A 17,941-nucleotide genomic window follows, 5' to 3' on the forward strand; every position below is an offset into this window, starting at 1 on the left:
TTGTCTCTTCCTGCTTTATTTTGAAGCCTCACCCTCCTGTTTCCACCACTCACCCTTCCTGCTGACCCACCTGTCTCTGATTATGGTTACCTATTGTTCCCACCTGTGCCACATTCCTTATGTGCTTAAATTGTTTGTCACTCCCTAGTCTCGTGCCAAAGTGTCTTCGCCCTTCGCTGCCACCAAAGTCAGATCATAGCCAAGATATTCTAAGTTGTAAGTTGCTCATAGTAATTTTGTGCCTCATGCATAGCCCTTCGTTGTACTTGTAAACTCCAGTGCATTTTGCCTGGCTCTCTTGTTTCTCGTTTGTATCATTTTATTTTATAGCTCGATATTTCCTCCTTCTGGAGCGTCCTCAGTTTGTTCCAGCTTCTTATGGTTTCTGTTAAATAAAAGACTGAACTGAATTCTGCACGTGAGTCCGCTCCGTTCCATCCAAGTGTGACAAGTGCAGAGCTAACAGTTCTGGGTTTTGAAGATGAGGCAAATCACTGTCCAGAACAAAAAGTCCTGTTGTTGATGATGAAGTGGTGTTCTGTTTCCTTATACCGAGATTAAATGATTTTTATATTCAGATTTGAATTCTTCCAAGGTGTGGTTGATTCTGGGTATAAAGGCATCATGGAGACAAAATAAGTCAGTTTCATTGTCTACATGTAGGATACCCAGGGATTCCATTTCATAAAAAATTGGTGCATGATCGTGGCGACAGTTCAAGTCTTGATTAAAACGCACAATCTTTTGTGTACAGAATTTCTTGTTAAAACAAAGCATTCACCCCTGCTTGCATGCATGTCCGCCCAGATTTGAGCATTCTCCCTTCTGTGATCAGTTCTAATATGTAATTGTCTGCCAAACTGTCTAACAACTGTATTAAAGAGATTTCTCAGTTTCAGCGCGATTATTGTTGGAGCAGTGAAGAAAAATTAACATTCTTATGTAGCCATCTACTGCACCATGAACGGCCAATTTCCACCTAATCAACTTGATTTCACTCTATATGCCATATACAATTTGGATGTGGGACAGAGTATACTCTTCAGCCTATTGTTGTTCTTCTCCTGCTTAGGACGCCAAATGGGTCAATCCTTCGCAGAGAATCCCTTTCACGATTTCTCTGAACCACAATGTTTTTGGAGCGGAGATGTCCCATAAGCATCACTTCTCTAACATTTTGGTGTTGAGTTTTTATTTGGGACACTTCAAAATCCAATTGTTCATCACTGTTGCTTTTAAATTTGGATGGTGTGATATTAAAGTCTCGCAGTAGCTTGTAAGTTGGCTTTGAGATGGAAAGAATAGATCAGGGTTCACTAAATCCGGACCTCGGTGCCACTTTCCTGTCGTGTTTTCCATGTCTCCCTCCTCCAACACACCTGAATAAAAATAATCAGGATCATTATCAGGCTTCTGGAGAGGTTGCTGATGATGTAATCATTTGATTCAGGTGTGTTAGGGGAGAGAGATGTAGAAAACACGACAGGAATAGTGGCACCGAGGTCCGGATTTAGTGAACCCTGGAATAGATGCTTCTGTAAAGGTGGGTTTCAGTGAAAGAACATGTTCAAGCTCTTCTTTGGAGATCTGATGTCTTCCTTCATTCTACAACACAGCAAAGAATATGACATTTAGCATGTTTTTATAACAAACAAAGGTGATTAAATGCTTACCGTATAACAAGCATTCAATAATTTTCTGAACCGCTCTCACGAGGATTGCGGAGGTGCTGGAGCCTATCCCGGCGAAGTTCGGGCAGGAAGTGAGGTACACCCTGAACTGGTTGCCAGCCAATCGCAGACAAACAACCAGTCACACACACTCTTGCCTATTGACAATTCAGAGTTATCAATCAGTCTACTTTGCAATAGCATACCGCACGAATGCTATTTTTAGACCGTGACGTTGCATCGTAAAGCGGGAGTAAAGCGGAAGTGGGACGTTATAGACCTGCCCTCGCATGGAACCAATGTTATTTTTGCTACTTTTCTCCGGTAATGTTTCAAAAACGAACAGGCCGATCACACATTGCTTTTTTGGGATTTGTAGAAACGACTCTAGACATTACGACATACGTTTCCTGAAACCAAAAACTCGGAGGAAAAAATGTGGGGAATTAATCAACTTGCGTGGAAGTTTAACGCCAGCTAGGTGAAGCCAAGCCATTCACTTTTCATATGCAGTGGACATTTTGTTGGGTTGGCATGCTCCTTCAGAGGACAAAGAGGTAAGCCATTTTGATATTTTTAACTTATTTTTTAGTGTGGCGTTGTGCTGTGCTGCTTCTGTCCGACAATGAATGACCTGAAAAGAATTAAAATGGTATCTGACTGCCACTGTTACCTTTTCTGTTGTAAAAAAAAAACTTTAGTAAGGGGGAAGTGTAAATAAATTATAGAATTAAGATATGTTATTAATGAAAAAATTAAGTGTTCGTTGGCTCTCAACGAGTAGCATTTGCAATCGCTACACAGAAATATCAGTGTAAATTGCCCAAAAGAACGGTCAGAGACGTAAGACAACCAGAGGCTATAATATTTGAGATAGACAGCATGTGGTGGCAAAGGATAGATTGTTGAAACAGGAGAATGTCATTGTCAGTCGTGTAAAAAAAAGGTGTTGATAAAAAAGCTAAGGCTATGCTTAGGTCGGCTCGTTTTTTTTTTTCATCTTTTTCAGCCGTTGATACTCAAGCCATCTCTTTAACTGAACATGTAGCGGATGATGTTGTGTTCCCCTAGAAGTCACCCACACAGGACGTCAGGCTTAACCCGATTATACAAACCAAGTCAGGCGGCCACAGCAGAAGCAAGGGAAACGCCGAAACCGGAGCCAAAGCGACGTCAACGTTGTCCAAAAGTGGTGGAATAGGAGAGGCAGCGGCGTTCGCAGACGTTGGCAAAGGAATGACCTCAGAGACTTCTGGAGGCGCTGGCACAGCAGCGAGATTAGCAGTGGCCAGCGGCGCTGGCAGAGGAGTGACCTTGGTGACTTCCGGAGGCGCAGGTGCTGGAGGGACGTCAGCAGTGGCCATAGACTCAGGCACAGGATTAATGTCGCCAGGAAGACCAAGAGCAGACGCTGCGTCGATGAGAAAACCAGTGCCGGACGGGACGCCATCGACTAGGCCGGAGGCGAACGCCGTCGAGTAGGCTAGAGGCGGGCGCGGCATTGTCGAGTAGGCCGGAGGCGAACGCCGTCGAGTAGGCTAGAGGCGGGCGCGGCATTGTCGAGTAGGCCGGAGGCGGGCGCACCGGCGTCGAGTAGGCCGGAGGCGGGCGCACCGGCGTCGAGTAGGCCGGAGGCGGGCGCACCGTCGTCGAGTAGGCCGGAGGCGGGCGCACCGTCGTCGAGTAGGCCAGAGGCGGGCGCACCGTCGTCGAGTTGGCCGGAGGTGGGCACGTCGACGTAGAGCAGCGCCGGAGCCGAGGCGAGCGAGAGTGGTGCCAGAGGCGAGACAGCAACGTCGGTGTCGGGAAGCGCCAGAGTGGGAGCGTGCTGTGATGGCGCGGGTACTGGGATGTAAGTACGACTTTGAGGAACCGAGGCGGAAGCACTGCCATTGTTGGCAAGAACCTCAGGCAGTAAGGGCTCTTGTTGCGGGCACCGTGGGCGTCTTTGAAGTCGATAAAGCATACAACGGTTCAAAACAGCAGAAAAGGCCCGCTTTGAGCACCCCATATTTGTCCTCTTTCGTCAGAAAAGCAACAAAACGCTGAACTCTGTCGAGTACCCGAGCGCAGCCACCACGTGGTAGAAGCACATGGTATCGTCGGCTATACCGTGGAGGGCGAACTGCGCCTCCGTGCACGCGAACCACGTGGCCGCAGATGACTCATCGAACATCGTTAGCTGGAGAAAGCTAGTGTCCGCCATTGCTTAAAGTGTTTGAAAAATGTCTGTGAGACTTCCACGAGGCCAGTCGGGGTCACCAGTGTAGCGGGTGTTGTCGTGTTCGGCCGCTCATGTCTCTCGTAAGTCTCTAGTATCTCTTGCTCGGCCATAAATGCGCACGGCTAAATAGTTCCCCCCAGGAACACAACATGCCCCACACAAGTTCCCTAGGTGAATTCTGTTAAGAGGTAGTGGTCACTACAAACATTTTTCTGTTCTTCTTTACCAATGAATTTGGCACCAGGGAGATCATTTTCGGACATAATTGGTAGCTTTAGCTCTGTAAAATTCTCCTTCGTACACGATTTCCGTTTATTTCCTTTTGGGGACAAACGTTAGCGTGTCCCCCCTTAACATTAACTATCGTCAATGATTTTAATGAGCGGAAGTGACGTGTAGCGTGTGGTACACCATTGGCTAGCAATCAGTTCAGGGTGTTCCCCACCCCGGAGTGACCTCGGATAGGCTCCAGCATCCCCCGCAAAGACAAGCGGGTCGAATGATGAATGAATCAGTCTACCGTGCATGTTTCTGTGATGTGAGAGGAACCCAGAGTACCCAACGAAACCCCACACAGGCATGGTGAAAACATGCAAGTTCATTAGCTGGAGTCGATCTCAAAACAGTGTGGCGGACGTGCTAACCATACTTTTTCACCATGCTGCTCGGGGTAATGACTATTTTTGGTAATTTAAAAAAAAACCTTAGCCTTAACCGTATTTTATATACGTATATGTTCTAATTACTAACCCTTTATGAATCACTCATTCAACTTACTGGCTGCCACTGACGGTGCTCTCCATCCATCATCTGCCGCTTAATCTGGGGTCAGGTTACGGGGGCAGCAGTTTTAGCAGGGAAGCAAAGACTTCCCGCTCCCCAGCCACTTCAACCAGGTCCTCCGGCGGGATTCCAGGGAGTGGGCGTTCCCAAGCCAGCCGAGAGATATAGGCTCTGGGTCCTGGGTCGTCCCTGGGGCCTTCCACCAGTGGGACATACCCGGAACACCTCTCCAGGGAGGCGTCCAGGAGGCATCCGAACCAGATGCCCGAGCCACTTCAACTGGCTCCTCTCAATACGGAGGAGAAGCGGCTCAACACCAAATCCCTCTCAGATGACTGAATTTCTCACCCTATCTCTAAAGCAGAGCATGGACACCCTGCGGAGAAAACTCATTTCGGCCGCTTGTATCCGGGATCTTGTTCTTTCGGTCATGACCCACAGCTCGTGACTAGAGGTGAGGGTAGGAACGTAGATTGACTGTTAAATATAGAGCTTTGTCTTTTGGCTCAGCTCCTTCTTCACCACTACGGACCGGTGCAGAGTCCGCATCACTGCAGACGCTGCACCACTCCACATGTCAATCTCCCACTCCCTCCTACCCTCATTCGTAAACAAGACCCAAAGATACTTGAACTCCTCCACTTGGGGCAGGATCTAATCCACGACCCGGAGAGGGAAAGCCACACTTTTCCGACTGAGGACCATGGTCTTGGATTTGGAGGTGCTGATCTTCATCCCAACCGCTTCACACTCTGCTGCGAACCGTTCCAGTAAGAGTTGGAGGTCATGACTTGACGAAGCCAACAGCACAACATCATATGGTAAAGCATTAGAAAGTACAACAGTCAATAAATTTCAAACTCGTGACCACAAAGCCAAACTTTTTGGGAAACAAGTGTTTTTATGTGTCAATGCGACGAAACAAACAGGGAACTACCACTTTGCGCTTAAAATATGTGTTACATGGTGTTATCTTTAATATATTACTACAGGTAAGTGAATCAAGGAAATATAGACATTCTCTGAAAAAACAATATTCTAGTTGAGAAAAAAGAAAAACCTAAATCAACTTGCATTTCAATGTAAAAGTCGTTTTCCCATGCTAATGCTAACACAAACATGAAACTTTCTCTCCGTAACAATTTACATCATTTTCAGTTGTCGCCTTACCACTCCAAATGTTAAAGGTAGCATTTACAAATATGTTACAATGCAATGACAAAATCAAGCAAGTACTTAAATACATGATTTTATTAATTTTCCCATAAATGTCGCAATCAGTGCTGTCAGTTCCATTGAAAAACATTACAGCACTGCTTGTGCTTGGAACTACTCCTGCCCAACATGAACCACGTGACCACCGGCGGCGAGATCAGAGAGTGTCGCAACTCTTTTTCTTCGTGGCTATGGGTCAGACTGCAGCCGCAGCCACGCTACAAACAACGCCTCATACAAACTTTGCCTCTCCAAACCACGCCTTTTGTTGGTACAGTGGCACGAAGAATTTGTTTACTGCACTATGTGAAGTTCAAAGGGTTTTTGGGACTATAGGCCCTAGCCAGAGGTATGTCGTAACGTGTTACATGTACTCCGTTACATTTATTTGAGTAAATTTTGGAGAAAAACGTACCTCTAAGAGTAGTTTTACTAAGCCATCCTTTTTTACTTTTACTTGAGTAGATTTGTGAAGAATAAAATGCTACTCTTACTCCGCTACTTTGGGCTACACAAGTCGTTTTTCTCTTTATTCTACATATTAAATTTTTTTATTCATTTTTTTTTTTTTTTTACTAGTGATGCTATTGTCAGACGTCGCAACAATAATCACATGACTCCATTACACCAATGTTCTATGGACATGCAAGCCTGTCCCAAGGGGTCAGATTGTCCACCTGCTGGCACTTTGGGCTAATCAGCCCAGCATACCAATCAGCGTGTAGAGCCCTCCGACATAAGGAGGGAACTATCTTGACCCTATGAATTGCTCTTTAGTGTCGAGGTCTCCCACGTCCTATAGACCCTACTCACGTGACGTCACAGCCACGCCCCCGCGCCATGTTGTCCGGATACTCGTCATATAAATGCATTAGCGCTTCGTAAATTCCTCCTATTATTGCACGTTTTACTGCTCGTCAACATTAATACTCAAAATGGTGAAGTCGTGTGTGGCGGTCGGTTGCAATAACAGAGAAGATAGACGGAGAGACTTGAAGTTTTACCGGATTCCGAGGGACCCGGAGAGAAGAGCGAGATGGGCTGCTGCAATTCGACGCGAAAACTGGGCTCCAAACGACTACCACAGATTATGTAGTAGTCATTTTATATCTGGTAAGATGCATTTAATATATATTTAGAGGGTTTTTGGCTGACAACCACAATTAAGATCATTGCTAGGCTAATCGCCGACAACATACACGTATGTATGTAGTGAGTGCTATCGCTAAACCATATAAACATTAAAAGCCCTAGCTCCATCGACAAATGACATGAAATACATTAGACTTGACAGTGGATGTTAGCAAGAACAAAAGATTTTGAATTGAAAATTTCGTAACTCACCTTCCGAGCACAAGATTCCTGCCGAATTTTCGTGTACGAGGACCTGTTTCACCCAACCAGCAACGTAGCATTTATAAGCCTCCAAGCTCTTAAAGTTTTTCAAACTTTCGTGAGAATAGGCTGATTTTGTGTGGACAAGATAGTTGTAAATATCAGGATATCAGATGTCAGGCGAAGCCAGCGGGTCGAAAAACATCGATTTAGGCATCAAATACGGATCTGGCGAATGGATAAACTGAAGCTTTTCCACGTAACGCCTTTTATGCAACGGATCCAATGAGTTTACAGTGTCAGATAACACCGGGGCTTCCATGAATTGCTCTATAACTTGCTCGACTAATTGAAAACAATGAGAATAGGTCTGAAAAAGAGGTACAATATGGCGGCCGGAAACAGCGACACGCCCATTTTGTGACGTAGGTGAGTAGGGTCTATAGACCCCAATCACGTGACGTCACAACTCCGCCCCCCGACTGGTGCCGCCATGTTGTCTGTCAGCTCATCGTGTTTACATATTACTGCTACGTACATTCCTCCTATTACTGCGTGTTTTTCTGCTTGTCTAAGGAATCACCGCCTAGTAAACGAATCCAAAAACATTCCTGAGAATCGTTAACATTGATTAATCAAAATGGTGAAGGGAGGTGTGGCGGTTGGTTGCAGTAACAGAGAAGATAAATGGTCATTTTAGTTGCTGTGTGCCCATTGTTAAAAGGGCAAATCTCGAAAGCAGGGGGAACATTTCACACGGGGCAGCTATTTTTCGGCACACACCGACCCGTTGTCGATCAAATTTCATTTTACAATCGTGACAACGGTGACGCTCAGCTGTCCAAATGTCGGTTTATATTCGGGCCGGTGCCGATTTTGGGTCCCCGACTCCTCATCGTGACACAAACTGGAGTATGATTGGAAATTTTGTGGTCTCAGGACGAGCTCTGACGCACGAGACGGGACCGGACGGGAGGAAACATCGGTTTGTGCATCAAATATGGATCTGGCGACTGGATCGACTGAAGCTTTTCCAAATAACGGCTTTTATGCAACTCATCCAATGAGGTTACAGCGTCTGAAAGCACCGGGGCTTCCCTAATTTGCAAGTGAATCCACCTTTACAAACTACGATCATTGACAATACGACACACAATGAAGGACAATATGGCGGCACAATACAGCGATCACGTGATTGTGTGACTTTGGTGATTGTGGTCTATAGCCTCTCTTATGCTCCTTCAGCTGTCAGCCAGTTTTGTGACGACCAGCAAGAATCTCCTCCTGCTGCCGTTGGTGTAAACGTGTCCCACCTGGCGCTAGTTGGACCTACCTCCTAACTTTGTCATGCGGGATCACTGACTCGGATACGCATGGAGTGATTGCGGGCTGGCCATGTTACGTGGCGACCGCTAATAACGAGACACTGCTGCTTTGCTTACGTTAAATGCTCAGGTCCAATTCTTCCGTGATGGGCGGAGCGGATGTCATCGCCGTGCTGAGTGGACGTCGTCACCGTGCGGGGCAGACTAGTTGCGTGCGCGCATGGCTCTGCCGCATTTAAAGAACTGGTGTCGCACGGAACACACCCCTTGGACATCCGGATACGGATCCAGTTTTAGTTGCTATATCATTTTTAACTTTTTTTATTTCACCAAATGATATTGTTGCCAATTTATCTATGATCATCATTGCTTCGTTTTCTGTTGTTTTAGGGCTTGGGGCTTCCAGTGGTTGGTGGCGTGCGGGTTTTGGCGACCCCTGGTGTGCAGTGACATCTTGTTTTGGTTTTGTTTTGTAGTGTTTTGGGGTTCGCCCCTCCCACCACTGGTAAGTCCCAGCCCCGTGGGTTTATGCATTTATGTTGGAAGTCCTTTATTTATTTTATTTATTTATTTATTTACAAAATAAACAATTTGTACCACGCAGAACTGCCTCTTGCTCTCCTTGCAGCACGAACCTTGCTTACCTTAAATTTAAAATATTTCCCTGGTACAAATCCAGGGAAATATTTGTCTGGCAAATTTTAAATATTCAAAATAGCACGTGTTGCCACATACAGTAAACATTTTTGTTTTGGGCCACGGTCCTTCAGAGGACGAAGAGGTAAGTGTTGTCGTTGCCATTTCCGATGCAGTTGAAGTGGGACAAGAACGACACGACACATGCGTTTTGAGACAATCCACACTTTATTTACACACGTGCAATCCCTAAATAATCAAGCCCGGTGACGTCACCCCAGTGCAACCCGCCCAACAGTCTACATATGAGAGCACACATACCCCCGTTCAAACCAACACCCTCACCTGCTCTCATAATGTACAGGTCAAATAGACTAAACATATTAGCCATTTGGGATTTGGCTGCTACACTACAAACCAAACATAAACTTTCCAAACTTCTGTATTTTCACCTTGGTTGCAGGCTTGGTCATAATATCAGCAACCATATTTGCTGTTGGACAGTATTTGATGGTCACATTACCATCTTTAACAGACGAGCGGACAAAATGAAAACGGATATCAATATGCTTACACCTCTGGTGATTTACAGGGTTTTTAGCCAAAGCAATGGCTCCTTGGTTGTATTCTAAGACTGTTGCTGGTGTATATTTACATTCCTTGTCCGTGTCCTGTAACAAATGTTAGAAATACAGACACTCTTGAGTTGTTGCCCCCAGAGCCATACAGTGGGGAGAACAAGTATTTGATACACTGCCAATGGGTTTTCCCATTGGCAGTGTATCAAATACTTGTTCTCCCCACTGTATATTCTGCCTCACATATGGATAACGCAACAGTGGGCTGTTTCTTTGATTTCCACGATACTGCTGGGCCTTGTTCCGTTCGGCCCACACAATAGCCCGTGGTACTGCGCCTATCCTTTAGATCCGCAGCCCAGTCAGCGTCACTATAGGCTACAAGTTTAAGTGCTTCATCAGTTTTCTTATAAGATAATTCGTAATTGACTGTACCCTTTAAATATCTAAGTACATGCTTGGCCGCTACCATGTGATGTTGTTTTGGTTGTAATAGGTATTGAGATAACCTGCTCACTACCAAACATATGTCTGGTCTTGTACATGTCATCACATAGAGCAGTACTTCTCAAATGGTGGTGCGCGCCCCCCCAGGGGGGCGCAGAGCGATGCCAGGGTTGGCGCGAGCGACCTAGGGGAACATGCTTTTTTTTTTTTTTTTGCCGTACTAGAATAAAGTGTAATTGCACATCCACGCCGTGGGTGGCAGTGGCGCTGTCATTTTCAAAGTGCGTGCAGTATTTTTGAAGTAAGCAAGAGCACACGGGAGAGACTCATGCAGAGCTGGACTCACGCACCCACTGTTTTCTCCGGGTCTCACGTGTCCGGCCGAGAAGTGCCGTTTTCGGCTTGGGATCGTCACGACCACCGCCCTCACCTACGGTTCTCCCTCGGCCGCCGAGAATGCGCTTTTTTCGGGCCGTTTGCCTTTTGGCTTTGACTTTTAATATAGTGGGAAATGAGGAAAGACCACTGTTTACTGAGTCTAAGGGTGAATCCCATTTCACCCCTTGGCCCTACCCCTTACCCCTTTCCCTCCGTTTTGCGCGTTCACGTGTAGGGGTAGGGCTGTCCCAATTCACGCTAATGTGCAGGGGGAGGGCTTTCCACCCCTCCTAACGGAGGGCCATGACTACCCTAACTCCAAACGGAGGGTTACGCGAAATTTCCCAGGGTGCAAAGCGATTACCCCGAGAATCATTTCCAAAATGGCGGAGCCAAGGAAAGAAGTACACAAATGTAAGTAGCTCTGTTTATCCCTAATTTAACTATTTTAACAGTTTTAAGTTGTGATAACTGATGTATTGTGTGAGCGGGACTTACGTCGCAATGTGTAGTTTTTTTTCTGCTATAAACGCACATCGGCGAAATCGCTCTTTATTGCATTAATAAGGAATCAGTCAATGCATGTGAATGTGCTGGGGAAAGTCGAAAAACAACACAGTTGTCGTTTTTTAAAATTTGCGAGTAATGTATTAGATTGACCATAGAGAAGTTGCTTTTGAGCGACGTGTGCGTCATTTCGCTACCTATTATCACAAGTATTCATGTTCGTGAATGTGATTCACAGGGAGTCAAGCACAAACAAAGAGCCTTACCAGGTTTGAGAACCAAGAACGGTTCTTGAAGTCAAAAGCCTCGGCCAAACAACAGTGGGAGTGAGTAATTACCTCTGCTAAGGAGGTTATGTTTTTGCCAGAGTTTGTCTGTTTGTTAATTAGCAATTCATAAGTTATCCCTCGCATTTACAACACAGGAAGCTGATCAAGGAGCTGGGGCTGCAGGGGAAGATGTCCTCCCAGCAGGTCTCCAAAAAATGGGAGAATTAAAAAAAAAAAAAAGTACAAGGTAAACAGTAATGCCCGTTAAGTAGATGAATACTATGTACTCCTGAAATATTGTCAGCGAGCAATGAAGTACATTCACAATTGCCATTGTCTTACTTCTTACAGGAGCTGAAAACTCCCTGCTCTGGGGGTGGGACAGATGAAGGCCAGGAGACCGCCACAACGTGGCAATATTATGAGGATATGCTGAGAGGAAGGGCAGCAATGGACCCTTCACTCTTGGTGGATGCATGCGCAGAGGGGGATGTCATCATCCAAAGTGCTTTGGTAAACATACAGCCATATATTTTTTTTGGTTAATGTGCATGGTATGTCCAAATAATGATGTATTGTACACACAGCCACCACTCCCTCATTCTGTAACACCTTTTTTCTCAATGGATTGAAGTGCATGCTGTAATGTAATGTTGTTTGTTCCCCTAGAACGTCGCTGAGCCCAGAATGTGCCACGTGCTGTTCCTGCTCCAGTCACCCCACCATCTCTTCATTTTGTTTATTGATGGTTGTCTTATGTTCATTTTTTTAATCTGGTCATATCCATACTGTTTATTTTCTGTAGTTGCACCACACACTTTCAGACACTTTAAGCTGTAATTTGCACTATGTTCACTATTTCTGTAAAGAAGCTGCTAATAAAAGAAAGGAATAACAGTTTGTGAGCATGATTATCACATCAGCATCATATGAATGAAACGGATATTGGTTTGAAGAGATTTATTTTGTAAAATAAAAATGTGATGCATTACATTAGAATGTAATGGGAAAATAGGAGAAAAAGCGTGAAAAAAAAAAAACTATCACCAAAAATTATATACATTGCACATCAACACACGAGCCACCACGATGTAAGAGAGTCCATGTGCCAACAAGTATATATAGATCAGGACCTCCAGTTGCCCGTCCCAACCATGGTCCTGCTCTCTCTGTTCAGCAGCTTTTGGACAGCGTTTATGGCTCTTCTGCTGAGGTGTAGGTCCCACCTCAAGTCCGCCTCAACATTGAATCACAACCTTAGAACAGGCATATTATGGTCCAACCGGCAATAATTTGTGGGATGACCCATTTGCTGGAAAGAAAAACATGGAAAGAACAGGCTTTCATCCTCCCAAACCAACACATTGATAGCACACACAATGCAGTGAATGTATTTATGTATTCACATCTGAACCTGGTACAAAAAAAATGGGTTCAAACCCCCCTGAGCAGCATGTTTACCTCAAACGGAAGGAGGCGAGTAACAAAAGCCACACGTTAGCTGTTGCTTTTTGTTCGGTTAGCCAGGCTAGGACACTACTCCAATCAATAAATCAGCAAATCAAAAAAGGCAAGCAAATTTTTTCTGTATAACAAAATATCACGAATGTACAGTTAAAAGGACGTTCAAACACAAACACATTGTTTCTTTCACACGCTAGCTCTGGAGGCTACCAACCATTTGTGCTGGCTGGACACTAAAAAGTGCTCACTCACACGCGTTATTTGTATTACTTTCTCATTCTACATACCCCAGCAAGATACAGCAATGCTCCCAGATGTCGAAGACGCCTTCGCCTGATGGCCTTTCGTCGATTCGACGCAGATATTTGTAAAAATAGCTTCATAGCCAAGGAGAGTGTGGGCACCACAGCAGTAGGCGTGTCTGTTTAGTTCTGTCGCTTTTTGATGACGTCACAACTGGCGGAATGGACTTATGACGTACTTGAGTGTGAAGGGGTGTGTGTAGGGCTAACGTTTCAAGCCCTACCCCTTATTGCTCCGTTTGAAGGGCCAAGGGGTAGGGGGAAGGGGGAAGGGGTAGGGCCAAGGGGTGAAATGGGATTCACCCTAAAAATGATTATAGCGGAGAGTCTGAAGCCAAATCAGTTAAGACGCCACTTAAAGACATTAGACCTCAATCTCATTGATAAACCGCTTGATTGTTTTTCAGCTAAAACGTGCTGAATATTGCCAATTGTCACAATCGTCCCGCTTTGTCAGTGTTATATCAGTAAACCAGTGAGCACTGTGGTGAATCAGCGAAAATAAAAACTTTCCTTCTGTCCAAAGACCCCCCCCCCCCCCCCTTCTATTCAGTTTTGTTTTTCTCGGTCAAATTTTTTGGCATATTGTCCTGAAGAGTAAATGTTTCTAATCAATTTGAATTTGTTATTATTTACTGATTTTATTATATTTTATTTTTCAGTATCAAATGGTCAAAAATGTACCTTGAGTGTATTTTTACAGTTTGGATGTGACTTTTCTTTTTTTTTTTTTTTTTTACTTCAGGCAAATTGATGCGCGTTAAGTCTTTTCTGTTACAAGCAAAACAATGTTAATAAAGTTATACTTTATTATAAGTTGATCTATGTTACTTTTTTTCTTTAATAGAAAAAAAGGACACAATGTTAGGCTGAGGCTTACTTATAATAGTAATATTATAGACAAATGATACTATTTACAGTGGCGGCAGAGAGTTGGGGGGGGCGAAACATTTACGTCTTCCTTGGGGGGGCGTAACAGAAAATAATTGAGAAGCACTGACATAGAGCAAGCTGCCTATGATTTCCCTATATCTCTTAGGGTCTGTAAACTCACCATCAAGTGTTAGCTTTTGTTCACACGGGCTAGGTCTGGGTTTACACTCGGTCATACCAAGTTTTTCTAATACCTTTAACATATATATCAGTGTTGACTCATTTTCACAATCCCTTTTGTCTGCTCAAAATCAATGCCCAGGAAATGCTTGAGTTGCCACAGATCTTTCATTTTAAATCTTGCCATGAATATCCTCTTCACACTCTCAATTTGTTCATAATCTTTAGCCGCGATGAGTAAGTCATCCAATCAATATGACCTTTTGACCTCCTGCTCCCCTCCTGTAGACACAGTGGTCAACAGAGTTCCGTTCAAATCCAATTTCACTAAGGTAGTCATGTAGTACGTGATTCCAGTTTCTTCCTGACTGTTTTAACCCATACAGTGATTTGTTTAACTTACCCACCAGTTCCTCCCCAGTTTCTGATTTGAGTTGAAAACCCTTTGGCTGCTTTATATGTACACATCACAATCAATAAGTGCGTTCAGATAAGACACAAATACAACACTAGAATAGTCATCAGTAAAGGATAAAGCATATCTGAACCCATCCTTTGCCTCAGGTTCAATAGAGCCGGAAAGATCAGTGTGTACCAACTCTAGTGCTGCTTTTGCTCTCTTATCTGGCACCCGGTTCCGACTCTGAGCAAACTTCCCTTTTATGCAAACCTCACAGTTTTGATTTGACCAATTTTACGGCCCTTTGATTTCCATACCCCTCACAACATGTTGCAGTTTACACACATCATCGTAGTTGCAATGTCATAGAATTTTGTGCCATGTTTGTACATCAAAACACGCGTGGCATTGATCATTCTCACCAGTGCTGTAGGTGTCCAGATAATACAGACTGTTGTACTCTTTAATGTTGAATCTGGTCCCGTCCTTGTGGATCAGCTGGTCGCATCCCTGTTGGAACGTCACTGATGCTCCGTTGGCCGTAGTAGTCTTGACAGAGAATATGTTCTGCGGATAGGATGGTGTGTACAGTGCTCCCTTCAGCAATGCCTTCACCCTTTGGCCTTCGCTGTTCATCAGGTACACCTCCGCATCTCCTCTCTTGGATGCAACGCCGCTCGTTCTGGTCCCATCTGCCAGCTCCAGGACGTGTTTCTCTGGCTGGAAGGTGTCATCAAAGTTCTTAAATCTTTTGATGTCAGTGATTATGTGAGAAGTAGCCCCTGTGTCCACCATCAGGTCTTGTTGTCTGGACTGGTTGAGCTCTCCATCAACAATATTAAAGGAAAAGGCGTGTTCTTCCTCCTCAGTTGCTCGTTTGACACCATCACGCCTCCTTCGTCTGCATCTAGTATCACTGTGACTCGCATTTTTACAGATATTGCACCACTGCCTCTGTTCACTTGTGCAAAAATGGGCAATATGCCCTTTTTGGTTGCAGGTGAAGCAAATAATGTTCTGCCTGTTCTCTCTTTCCCCTCCAGGACTTGAGCCAATAACTTTTATCACGCCATCATCGGTTGTATTAGAGCCCAATTTCTCCGTACTTTCAAAACCTCTCAACTTGGTTTTAAAATCAGCAAACGTCACGACGTCATCACTCTGGGTTACATAGACGCTAAACGGTTTGAATGACTCTGGCAATCCTTTCAGAATCACCGCAATTAAAAGTCCGTCACTGAGCGTCTCTTCCGCCTTTCTCAGTGCTGTAATGGCCTTTTCCGCCCTGAGTACATAGTCTGTGACCATCTCATTGATCCCCTTTTGGAGGGAAGTTAGTTCTGTATACAAGCCGATCACTCGCGGCTTGCCTTTACCCGCGTAATGACTCCGCAGTATCTCCAAGGCTTTTCGCCGGTCTCCTTCGGTGTCCCTCATTACTAGGGAGAGGCTCTCGTCGTCAAGGAACTGGACCAATTCGGCGTATGCGCACTGAACTTTCTCTCCGTATATTTCTGCATCGAAGTCCTCAGCGGATGTGTCCGGCTCATGCAAGATTGCGTCTTTCAGCCCTTGCAGCTGCATGTGTTCCATGAATTTTGCCTCCCACAGTTCGTAATTCGTTTCTTCTCCATCAAACACAGTCTCAACCAGCTTCCAGCTTCTCGTCTGGGCCCATAACCTGTTGTCGTTGCCATTTCCGATGCCACTGAAGAGGGACAAGAACGACACGACACATGCGTTTTGAGACAATCCACACTTTATTTACACACGTGCAATCCCTAAATAATCAAGCCCGGTGACGTCACCCCAGTGCAACCCGCCCCAACAGTCTACTATGAGAGCACACACATCCTCGTTCAAACCAACAGTAAGCCATTTTGATATTTTTTTAACTTATTTTTTAGTGTGACGTTTTGCCGTGCTGCTTGTCTGACAATGAATGACCTGATAAACATTAAAACAGTGTCTGACTGCCACTGTTACCTTTCTGTTGTAAAAAAAAAAAAAAAACTTTAGTAAGGGGGAAGTGTAAATAATGAAGATGAATAATAACAAATGAAGATTTGTTATTAATTATTATTGTTATTAATGAAAAAATTAAAGTATTCATTGGCTGTCAGCTAGTAGCATATGCGATCGTTACACAAAAATAGCAACGTAAATTACCCCCAGAACGGTCAGAGACGTAAGACAACCAGAGGATATAATATTGTAGCGTCGCCGGGGCTGTCATCAATGGGTTAATTTACGCACTAACGCGGGGCTGTCATTGGTGCGCTGGTGCACCAGCGCGACGCTCCGATTGGTGTACTAGATTGCGTCAGTGTATATAGTTGTTGTTTTTTTGCATTGGTGAGGTGGCGGGAGGTGAATAAAAGAAAAAGAGGAAAAAGGCTCGTGTGTTGTTTTCGCGGCCAAACTTCCGCTTAGCAAACGCTACAATATTTAAGAAAGACAGGGCATATCCGGGTAAAGGATAGATTGTTAAAACAGGAGAATGTCTTTGTCAGTGGCGTAAGAAAAAGGTTGATAAAAAAGCTAAGGTTAAGCTTAGGTTGGCTCGGCTTTTTTTCCCGTCTTTTTCAGCCCTCGACACTTAAGCCACCTCTTTAACTGAACATAGGTATGTTCTTCCACATCTTTACCAGTAAATTTGGCACCAGGGACATCATTTTTGGACAGAATTGGTAGGTTTAGCTCAGTAAACATCTCGCTCGTACACTACTTCCATTCATTTGCTATTGGGGACAAACGGGAGGTTGACCCGCCTAGCCACAATTGCTAACGTCATGAATATTAATGAGCAAAAGTGACGTGTTGCTTGCGGTACGCCATTTGTAGCAACTGGGCGTAATTTGTAGCGGCTGTCGGCTGAAGTCAGGCATTATTAGCCTGAGAAGTGGAGAAGCACGGCGCACGAGCATAGTAACCACAAAGTCCAGCAAACTTAACTTAATGTTTGAGACACACAGGCTATATTGTATGAAGCACAGAAAAGAAGGGTCGAGGTGGAGTTGGTGTGGGTCCCGGCCAGTGTTGTTACTAAGTAACGCGTTACTGTGATCTGATTACTTTCTTTCAGTAACAAGCAATCTAATGCGTTCATTTTCCAAGCCAGTAATCCGATTAAAGTTAGTTTCCTTAGTGCCTGAGCGTTACTATTTTGTTCTTGCCTCATAATGTATGTGGAATGAAGAATACTGTAGTCATGTACGAAGAGCATTTGAATAGAAAATATTGCTCTTGAGTTTGGGAGGGACATCACATCTCACGTTTTCTCATCGAGTAAAAAAAAAAGCGGTCACGTGTATTACCATGCTGTTAGATCGCTGCCTGCCACGGCGGTCAACAA

At 44.7% G+C, this 17,941-nt stretch overlaps 1 long non-coding RNA gene across 1 annotated transcript; it reads left to right on the forward strand.

Moving 5' to 3' along the window:
• The first annotated feature begins 10,594 nt into the window (after positions 1-10,594).
• Positions 10,595-12,366, forward strand: LOC130911328 (uncharacterized). The gene is made up of 5 exons (XR_009062007.1): positions 10,595-11,005; positions 11,337-11,424; positions 11,523-11,614; positions 11,719-11,880; positions 12,037-12,366. It is a non-coding gene; the product is annotated as an uncharacterized LOC130911328 (long non-coding RNA).
• The last annotated feature ends 5,575 nt before the right edge of the window (positions 12,367-17,941 follow it).

Source organism: Corythoichthys intestinalis, unplaced genomic scaffold, assembly GCF_030265065.1.
Source record: "Corythoichthys intestinalis isolate RoL2023-P3 unplaced genomic scaffold, ASM3026506v1 HiC_scaffold_27, whole genome shotgun sequence".
Taxonomy (NCBI): domain Eukaryota; kingdom Metazoa; phylum Chordata; class Actinopteri; order Syngnathiformes; family Syngnathidae; genus Corythoichthys; species Corythoichthys intestinalis.